Raw genomic sequence first — 11,069 nt, 5'->3', positions numbered from 1 at the left:
AGCCAATAGGACCCTGGTCTAAAGTAGTGCACCACGGCCAATAGGACCCTGGTCTAAAGTAGTGCACTATACCCAATAGGACCCTGGTATAAAGTAGTGCACTATACCCAATAGGACCCTGGTCTAAAGTAGTGCACTACATAGGGAATAGGGAGGCATTTCAGATCCTCCCTCAGTCACAGTACTTTTGACATTTCCGTTTCTAGTAATGTAACAGATTTCACATTAACACATGATCCATCCTACAGTACTGTAGTAGTGATTATAGAAATAGGATCCCTAGAAGGGTAAACACAATGAGACCCCAGCCGGTCCACCCACTGACTTTAATGGGGATGACCGTTCCAGGAATCCTATTTCTATGCTTGTAATAATCATCAGTAATAGACAGCGATCTTCAAAATCATGGAAGATTGTTTTCAACAAAATCACATACGTTTTTTTTTATTTTTAATCCTAACATCAAAGCAGAAGGTTGGTCTCAAATGGCACGACCTTTGACCAGGATCCGTAGGGCCCCAGGATCTGTAGGGCCCCAGGATCCGTAGGGCCCCAGGATCCGTAGGGCCCCAGGATCCGTAGAGTTATTTTCTGCTGTTCTGTCAATATTTTGTGCTATAGCCTCGTTATCTTGGACGGCGAGCCACACATACCATAATAAGTCATTGTCCCCGGGGGACAGTTCTTAGTGTTTCAGTTTGTTGCTATCGAGATTCCGATTCCGTATTGTACTTCCTCAAGGTCTCTCTCTAAAACATTCACTGATTGGATGAAAGTGAGTCACGTGACACAATGGAACCAGTGATGTCACAATAATATGAAAATCTACATTTTGCTGTTTTTTTTTTTTTTTTTTTTTTGTATCCCTGTGTAGTCTGAACACAAAAAACACATCTCTATGCTGACACATTCATTACTTAAACCTATCTCTATTCTGACATTTCTGTCCTTGTAGTCACACACATTTGTATCCCCGTAACCTGCAGATATCCATTGGTATGCCACAAGATCACTCCATTCCATGTTTTGTCCGTAATTCCATAAATCCTTGTTATCGTATTATTCCTGATGGAAATTCAGGTCATATACTGAACAAAAATAGAAACGCAACAATTTCACAGATTTTACCGAGTTACAGTTCATATAATGAAAATCAGTCGATTAATAAAGTTCATTATGTCCTAATCTATGGATTTTTTAATTATTTTTATTTTTTATTTAACCTTTATTTAATTTGGCAAGGCAGTTAGAACAAATTCTTATTTACAATGATGGCCTAGGAACAGTGGGTTAACTGGTCTAGGAACAGTGGGGTTAACTGGTCTAGGAACAGTGGGTTAACTGGTCTAGGAACAGTGGGTTAACTGGTCTAGGAACAGTGGGTTAACTGCCTTGTTCAGGGACAGAACGACAGATTTGTACCTTGTCAGCTCGGGGGATTGAACTTGCACACTTTTGGTTACTAGTCCACATGACTGGGAACACAGATGTGCATCTGTTGGTCAGAGGTACCTTAAAAAAAAAGGTATGGGCGTGGATCAGAAAACCAGTCAGTATCTGGTGTGACCACCATTTGCACCATTCAGCACGACACATCTCCTTCGCATAGAGTGGATCAGGCTGTTGACTGTGAATGTTGTCCCACTGCTCTTCAATGGCTGAATGGCAAAGTTGCTGGATATTGGACTGGAACACGCTGTCATACACGTCGATCCAGAGCATCCCGAACATGCTCAATGGGTGACATGTCTGGTGGGTATTGCAGGCCATGGAACAGCTTGGACATTTTTCAGCTTTCCAGGAATTGTGTACAGATCCTTGCGACACGGGGCTGTGCATCATCATATCATACATATGTCATGGTGAATGACAACGACAATGATCTCATGATCTCATGACGGTATTTCTGTGCATTCAAATTGCCATCGATCAAATGCACTTGTATTCATTGTTCATAGCTTCTCCCTGCCCCATACCATAACCCCACAGTCACCCCACAGTCACCGAGGGGCACTCTGTTCACCACGTTGACATCAACGTCTGCGGGTTTTGAGGCCAGTTGGACGCACTGCCAAATTCTTAAAACAACGTTGGAGGCGGCTTATGGTAGAGAAATGAATATTAAATTCTCCCTGTTGAACGCTCCCTCAAAACTTGACACATCTGTGACATCGTGTTGTGTGACACAACTGCACATGTTACAGTGGTCTCTTATTGTCCCCGGCACAAGGTGGACCTGTGTCATGCTGTTTAATCAGCTTGTTGATATGCCACACCTGTCAGGAGGATGGGTTATCTTGGCAAAGGAGAAATTCTAATTTACAGGGATGTGCGTAATTTTCGTGGATCTTTTATTTTAGAATGAATGAAAAATGGGACCGATGCGTTACATATTGCGTTTGTATTTTTGTTCAGTTACATTCCATATAGATGATTCAATAATTATGTGATCTCTCTCACTCTCTCTCTCTCTCACTCTCTCTCTCTCGTCTGTCTCTGTCTCTGTCTCTCTCTCTCTCTCTCTCTCTCTCTCTCACTCTCTCTCTCTGTCTCTCTCTTTGTCTCTCTCTCTCTGTCTCTCACTCTCTGTCTATCGCTCTCTGTCTCTCTCTTTGTCTCTCTCTCTGTCTCTCTCTCTCTCTCTCTCACTCTCTCTGTCTATCGCTCTCTGTCCTCTCTCTGTCTCTCTCTCTCTCTCTCTGTCTCTCTCTCTGTCTCTCTCTCTCTCTCTCTGTCTCTCTCTTCTCTCTCTCTGTCTCTCTCTCTGTCTATCGCTCTCTGTCTCTCTCTGTCTCTCTCTCTCTCTCTCTGTCTATCGCTCTCCTGTCTCTCTCTTTGTCTCTCTCTCTGTCTCTCTCTCTCTCTCTGTCCTCTCTCTCTGTCTATCGCTCTCTGTGTCTCTCTGTCTCTCTCTCTCTCTCTCTGTCTATCGCTCTCTGTCTCTCTCTTTGTCTCTCTCTCTGTCTCCTCTCTCTCTCTCTCTCACTCTCTCTGTCTATCGCTCTCTGTCTGTCTCTGTCTCTCTCTCTCTCTCTCCTCCTCTCTCCTCTCTCTCATCCTCTCTCTCTCTCTCTCTCTCTCTCATAAATCAGTGTGTCTAGTCTCAGTAGTCGCCACTGGCTGCTCAGTTCTGGCATGTCCTTATCGATTGATCTTGTCTAATTGATCCAGCACTAATGCTCTGATCCCCACTGTCAGGCCAGCTGGCCGTTGCCAGAGTCATCCATCCACCCGCCTATCTAGCCAGACTAGGTCATCATAACTACGGGGGGGGTGCTCATTTCTATTCCGAATTTAGTGCTCATCTCTATTCCATATATAGTGCTCATCTCTATTTCATATATAGTGCTCATCTCTATTCCATATCCTCCGAACTCAGCATTTCCAACTATTTTATATTTTAAGCAGAGATTCTCAGATAAAGAGATTCTTATTTCTCTCTCTCTTCCTCTCTCCCCTCTCTCTTTATTTCTCTCCTCTCTCTCATTTCTTTCTTCATGTGCCTACATCTGTCATCTCTCTGCTCTCTATCATCTCTCTTTCTCTTCTATATTTCCCTCTATTCTAAATCCAATTCAGGTCAAGTTCTAGAGGCCTCCTTGGCAGAACAAGTGAGAATCCTCTCTTCTCCATCTTCAACCCCTACATCTTCCATCTATCCCTCTATTCATCTCTCTCTTCCTCTCTTCTGTCTTTGTCTCTCTCTCTCTCTCTCTTCTGTCTATCTCTCTCTCTCTCTCCTCTCTCTCTCTCTCTCTCTCTCTATATATATATATATATATATATCTCTTCTGTCTATCTCTCTCTCTCTCTCTCTGTCTCTCTCTCTCTCTCTCTCGCTCTCTCTCTCTCTCTCTCTCTCTCTCTCTCTCTCTCTGTCTCTATCTCTCTCTCTCTCTCTCTCTTCTGTTTATCTCTCTCTCTCTCTACACATTTCCTCTCTGGTAACCCTAGACATCTCTGAGGGTCCCTCTCTCATTCCCGTTGCCCTTGACGACAACACTGGTCACCGCTGAGTAAGAGTTAGTGTTGTTGTGGACGTGGTGACTCCCCGTCTACACTACCCTGGCCGCTGGTCCGTTGCTGAGTGTACCAACACTCCGCCTCGTCCAAGTCACTGACAACCGCTTGGCGTAACCGTGGCGACTGCCGTACTGTCGCTGGGGTGGTAACCATTGTCTTGGCAATGGAAACAGAAGAAGAAGATAACCCCATGTCGAGGGAGTTGCTACGTTTGGTGCGCACAATGATGTGGGAGGGTCTTAGCGGGAGCTCCCGGGCTCTGATAGGCCTGAGAATAGTTCCATTTATCTCAGAGTCAGCCCACTACGCCACTGTGTCTCATCCTCCAATCAGAAAGTAGATCCTGTCCCAGGGGCCTATCCAGGGTGAAGCTTGCCCGTTTGGCCCCACCAATTGTTACTACATCTGGGCGGAGCCTAGCCCTCCCACCCTCATGATTGGCGGGGGGAGGGTTGAGGGGGCGGAGCTTATGACAGGAAGAGTTGTAGAGAGAGACTGTTTAGGGAGTGTAGGGAGGAAGGTGTCCTCTCACTGCTAGCGTCATGTCCCCCTGCCCTCCCCCCTTCTCTCCCTTCCCTGCCCTCCCTCCTTCTCTCCCTCCCTGCCCTCCCCCCTTCTCTCCCTCCCTGCCCTCCCCCTTTCTCTCCCTCCCTGCTAGGTCTGGGGAGGGTTTGGGGTTTTGGTTTGGGGGGTATCTTAGGAGGTACGTCGGCCCCTCCTTTCTCACCCTCGTTTCCCTTCTCTTTGTCCATCTTTTTCTCTTTTGCTCTCTCCTTCGTCCCGCCCCCTCTCTGCTTTGTAGGCAGCCCATTGGGCAAGACCACCATCATCACATCTCTGTTGCCATTTGATTGGCCGTAGACTCCTCCGCCACCTCCGGCCGCCGCCTCTTTCACAGGACTCCCTAATGACCCGCCCTGGCAACACGCCAACTCATCACTATCAACCCCATGGTGACAGTGGTCGTCCTGGTACTGCAGACACGGTGACGCACCATCAGCGCCACTGTGAACACCAGCAGCGTTACCACGACGACGCCTCCCACAAGTATTGTCAGGGTTCCGCCCAGGAAGTGGGTCTGTAGAGATCGGCATTCTGGGTAGAGTTCTTTAGTGCTAAACTGGGCGCAGCCAAGAACCTTGAAAAAAAGAGAGATTAAGGAACATAGAAAGGAGAGATTTTGATTGATAAATAAATGAATGAATGAATACAGATTGAATGAAAGTAGATAGTTTTAGAGAGAGAGAGAGAGAGACAGAGAGGGGAGAGAGGGAGAGAGAGAGAGAGAGAGAGAGAGAGAGAGAGAGAGAGAGAGAGAGAGAGAGAGAGAGAGAGAGAGAGAGAGAGAGAGAGAGAGGAGAGAGAGAGAGAGAGAGGAGAGGAGAGAGAGGAGGAGAGAGAGAGGAGAGAGAGAGAGAGGAAAAAGATAAACCTACTATAAACCCAACCCCCAAAACACAGAGTCTTGTTTAAAGCATTCGTGAAGAACGGGATTGGGGTCAATTGGAATTGAAGGCAAAGTCAATTCAAGAAGTAAAACTAAAATTCCAATTCATTAAGGTCAATTTTTTCAATGACTGCTGAAACAGGATATTTATGTCAAAAGTGTTTCACATCGACTGACTTCAAATTCCAATCGAACCCTGGTGAGGAGCTACAGCGAGAGAAAGGATCAGAGTACCTTGGTAGCGGCCAAGGAGGTGACGATGTCATCAAAGATGGCCAGGGACACACAGGTTGTAGTCCGCTCCCAGATACCAGGTTCTTCAACATGAAACTGTTGCTGGTAGACGGGAGGATCCTGGAAAAGAAAAATACATCATAGAATGTGTCTGGAACTATTACATGTCCTCTCTGAGGTTGACCTTATCTTGACCTAGTATATGGCCTAGGAGGCGCTCTGTCTTTTCTGATCTTGTCCAGGAGGGGCGCATTTGAGATGAAAGTATCTAGAATTGACAATTGAAATATTGCCATTGGATGAGGTATGTTTTGGTCCTAAGTGGTACCAAGAGCGAGATAAGAACTTTGTTTAGGCCTCCCGGGTGGCGCAGTGGTTAAGGGCACTGTACTGCAACGCCAGCTGTGCCACCAGAGACCCTGGGTTTGCGCCCAGGCTCTGCCTCAACCGGCCGCGACCGGGAGGTCATGGGGCGACGCACAATTGGCCTAGCTTCGTCCGGGTTAGGGAGGGCTTGGCCGGTAGGGATATCCTTGTCTCATCGCTCACCAGCGACTCCTGTGGCGGGCCGGGCGCAGTGCGCGCTAACCAAGGTTGCCAGGTGTACGGTGTTTCCTCCGACACATTGGTGCGGCTGGCTTCCGGGTTGGATGCGTGCTGTGTTAAGAAGCAGTGCGGCTTGGTTTGGGTTGTGTATCGGAGGACGCATGACTTTCAACCTTCGTCTCTCCCGAGCCCGTACGGAAGTTGTAGCGATGAGAGAAGATAGTAGCTACTACAACAATTGGATACCACGAAAAAGGGCTCATTTAAAAAAAATAAAAGAACTTCGTTTAGGAGACCAAACTGAACAATAATGCTATCTAGCTATGGGATACTCCTCCTCTTTCAAGTAAATCTTCCTTTGTGTAATGTTCTGTCATTTGACAAGGTTCCGTTCCACAATTGTTTTCAAATAAATGACCTTTTAATGGCATCGGACCGAGGCTCTGCATCTGTCCTCGTGCTCCTAGACCTTAGTGCTGCTTTTGATACCATCGATCACCACATTCTTTTGGAGAGATTGGAAACCCAAATTGGTCTACACGGACAAGTTTCTGGCCTGGTTTAGATCTTAATCTGTCGGAAAGATATCAGTTTGTCTCTGTGAATGGTTTGTCCTCTGACAAATCACTGTAAATTTCGGTGTTCCTCAAGGTTCCGTTTTAGGACCACTATTGTTTCTCACTATATATTTTACCTCTTGGGGATGTTATTCGAAAACATAATGTTAACTTTCACTGGCTATGCGGATGAACACACAGCTGTGCATTTCAATGAAAACATGGTGAAGCCCCAAAATTGCCCTTGCTAGAAGCATGTGTTTCAGACATAAGGAAGTGGATGGCTGCAAACTTCTACGTTTAAACAGAAATGCTTGTTCTAGGTCCCAAGAAACAAAAGAGATCTTCTGTTGAATCTGACAATTAATCTTGTTGGTTGTACAGTCCGTCTGAAAATAAAACTGTGAAGGACCTCTGCGTTACTCTGGACCCTGATCTCTCTTTTGATGAAACATAAATCAAGACTGTTTCAAGTACATCTTTTATTAATTTATGTAACATCAGACATTTTCTGCTTTCGTTACTTCTAGATTAGAATACTGCAAAGGCTCTACTTTCCGGTTACCCGGATAAAGCACCGATTTGGTCCTGCCGTACATACCTACACGTATGCTACTGTCACAAGACCGCAGGCCTCCTAATTGTCCCTAGAATATCTAAGCAAACAGTTTGGAGGCAGGGCATTCTCCTATAGAGCTCCATTTTTATGGAACGGTCTGCCTACCCATGTGAGAGACGCAAACTCGGTCTCAACCCTTTAAGTCTTTACTGAAGACTCATCTCTTCAGTAGGTCCTATGATTGAGTGTAGTCGGGCCCAGGAGTGTGAAGTTGAACGGAAAGGCTATGGAGCAACGAACCGCCCTTGCTGTCTTTGCCTGGCCGGTTCCCCTCTTTCCACTGGGATTCTCTGCCTCTAACCCTATTACAGGGGACTGAGTCCCTGGCTTACTGGTGCTCTTCCATGCCGTCCCTAGGAGGGGTGCGTCACACTGAGTGGATTGAGTCACTGACGTGATCATCCTGTCTGGGGTTGGCGCCCCCCCCCCCCTGAGAACTCGGCCTTGTCTCAGGATGGTAAGGTGGTGGTTGAAGATATCCCTCTAGTTGTGTGGGGGCTGTGCTTTGGCAATGTGGGTGGGTTATATCCTGCCTGTTTGGCCCTGTCCGGGGGGTATCATCGGATGGGGCCAAAATGTCTCCTGACCCCTCCTGTTCTCAGCCTCCAGTATTTATGCTGCAGTAGTTTATGTGTCTAGGGTCAGTTTGTTATATCTGGAGTACTTCTCCTGTCCCTATTCGGTGGTCCTGTGTGAATTTAAGTATGCTCTCTCTAATTCTTTCTTTCTTTCTCCCTCTCGGAAGACCTGAGCCGTAGGACCATGCCTCAGGACTACCTGACATGATGACTCCTTGCTGTCCCCAGTCCACCTGCTGCTGCTCCAGTTTCAAACTGTTTCTGCCTGCGGCTTTGCAACCCTGACCTGTTCACTGTGATTACTATTTATTTTGACCATGCAGATCATTTATGAAACATTTGAACATCTTGGCCATGTTCTGTTATAATCTTCTCCATCCGGCACAGCCAGAAGAGGACTGGGCCACCCCTCATAGCCTGGTTTCATATCTAGGTTTCTTCCTAGGTTTTGGCCTTTCTAGGGAGTTTTTCCTAGCCACCGTGCTTCTACAACCTGCATTGCTTGCTGTTTGGGGTTTTAGGCTGGGTTTCTGTACAGCACTTTGAGATATCAGCTGATGTAACGAAGGGCTATAATAAATAAATTTGATTTGATTTGATTTGATTGGATTTGACTAACTCATTTAGCAAAATAATCTCAGTTTAGAACATTATAGTCCCAACGTCTCGAAGTGGCCTCACCTTTTGTATCTGCAAAAATGTTTGTGTGTGTGTGGTGTGTGTTTCGTGCGTGCGTGTGGGTGCGTGCGTGCGTGTGTGCGTGTGTGTGTGCGTGCGTGCGTGCGTGCGTGTGTGTGTGTGCGTGCGTGTTGTGCGTGTGTGCGTGTGTGTGTGCAGAGAGAGATAGAGGGAGACAGGGAAGATTTTATTCCCTGTAACATAGGAACGTATAATTATCAGAACTCTAGAGAGACAGATAAAAATGAAGGGGTGGCGTAGGTTAGTGGAGAGGACTGCTCTCTCTCTTTTCCCATCTCCTTTTCATGCCCCTTTCTATCTCCTTTCATTCTATTCTCTCGGTCCTCGAAAGCACAAGCCTGACTGCAGACATGATACATGGCAGGGGGAGGGAGAGGGAGGGGAGAGAGACAGAGGGAGAGGGGAGAGGGAAAGAGAGAGAGAGGGAGGAGGGAGAGGGAAAGAGAGAGAGAGAGAGGGGAAGAGGGAGAGGGAGAGAGGGGAGAGGGAGAGAGGGAGAGAGAGAGAGAGGAGAGAGAGAGAGGGAGGGAGAGAGAGGGAGAGAGAGAGGGGAGAGAGAGGGAGAGAGAGATAGAGAGAGAGAGAGAGAGAGAGGAGGGGGAAGAGGGAGGAGAGAGGAGGGAGAGAGAGAGAGAGAGAGAGAGAGAGAGAGAGAGAGAGAGAGAGAGAGAGAGAGAGAGAGAGGGGGGAGAGGGGGGAGAGAGAGAGAGAGAGAGAGAGAGAAGAGAGAAGAGAGAGTGAGAGAGAGAGAGAGAGAGAGAGAGAGATAGGAGAGAGGAGAGAGAGAGAGAGAGAGAGAGAAAGAGAGAAAGAGAGAAAGAGAGAGAGAGAAAGATTCAACATACCAACATAAATAAGATCTGGCTACAAATAGCCATTGCCCTTTACGGTTGTGAGGTCTGGGGTCCGCTCACCAACCAGCAATTTGCTAAATGGGACAAACACCAATTTGAGACTCTGCATACAGAATTCTGCAAAACTATCCTCTGTGTACAACGTGGAACACCAAATAATGCATGCAGAGGAGAATTAGGCCGATACCCACTAATGATCAAAATCCAGAAAAGAGCCATTAAATTCTACAACCACCTAAAAGGAAGCGATTGCCAAACAAAGTCATCACCTACAGAGACATGAACCTGGAGAAGAGTCCCCTAAGCAAGCTGGTCCTGGAGCTCAGTTCCCAAACACAAACACACCCCACAGAGCCCCAGGACATCAGCACAATTAGACCCAACCAAATCATGAGAAAACAAAACGATAATTAATTGACACATTGATAAGAATTAACAAAAAAAGGCAAACTAGAATGCTATTTGGCAAAATGAGGTGGAAACTGAGCTGCACTTCCTAACCTCCTGCCCAATGTATGACCATATTAGAGACACATATTTCCCTCCGATTACACAGATCCACACAGAATTAGAAAACAAACCCAATTTTGTTTAAACTCCATATCTACTGGGTGAAATTCTACAGTGTGACATCACAGCAGCAAGATACAACCTATATTTATCTGTATTTGTTCAAAGAGAGATTCAGGAGAACCTTTCAACCCGAGCGAGTCTGGTCACACATCAATCTGCCCTGCAGACAAGGATAGTCACCTGCATGCTAACGTTTGCTAGCTAGCTAGTTAGCTCAACTTAACCAAAGCAATTTTCGGTCGGCTCTAAATTGCTCCTAAATATCTCGCTGTGCGACCTAGAACAACATCACAGAGAGCGTATTGTGGTTATAGGCTGAACCGCAGCCTCTGATTGCCGTAGAGACTGAGCACAGATTCATGACCGTTGTGTTTCCAGCACTACTACAGAGAAAATGACTTGTTCCTAGCAGTTCAAAAGATGAGCCATGTTTTTTTTTTTTTTTTGGGGGGGGGGGGATTGACTGCCTGCACTTTACACATAAACCGCGTTGTGGGCTGAACAAGCTAATGCTGACGACCACCAAGTTGAATCGTGGTGCCTGCTCGACCTCAGGTGCAGTGCCTCTGGTCAGCTGTAGCCTAGAAAACCAGTAACAAGGGGGGGGGGGGGGGGCAATTTTCTTTCTCCTCCCAAGGAATATACAGTATTTCGAGTAGGATAGCAGCCTTCACAATAAATAGCCATCTAGTTGTCACCGTGATATATTACATCCAATGGAGAGAGAATACATGGCGAAGAAACAAAGGGACAGAGTGTCCTCTTTAGCTGTCACGGCCCTGTGTGATTCGGTTCACTTGGCACACGACATAAATCATAGTTTTGTAGGCCTCTAAAGGTTCGTTTTTTAAACAATGTTGTTCCATAACGCTACAGTATTAGCTAAAGCCTGTTCACTTTACCAGTAGTAATGCAAACATTTGGCGGCACGGCTAGAAA

Source organism: Oncorhynchus mykiss, chromosome 21 (genome assembly GCF_013265735.2).
Source record: "Oncorhynchus mykiss isolate Arlee chromosome 21, USDA_OmykA_1.1, whole genome shotgun sequence".
NCBI classification, from domain to species: domain Eukaryota; kingdom Metazoa; phylum Chordata; class Actinopteri; order Salmoniformes; family Salmonidae; genus Oncorhynchus; species Oncorhynchus mykiss.
The sequence above is the reverse complement of the archived record's forward strand: the minus strand, read 5'-3'. Positions refer to the sequence as shown.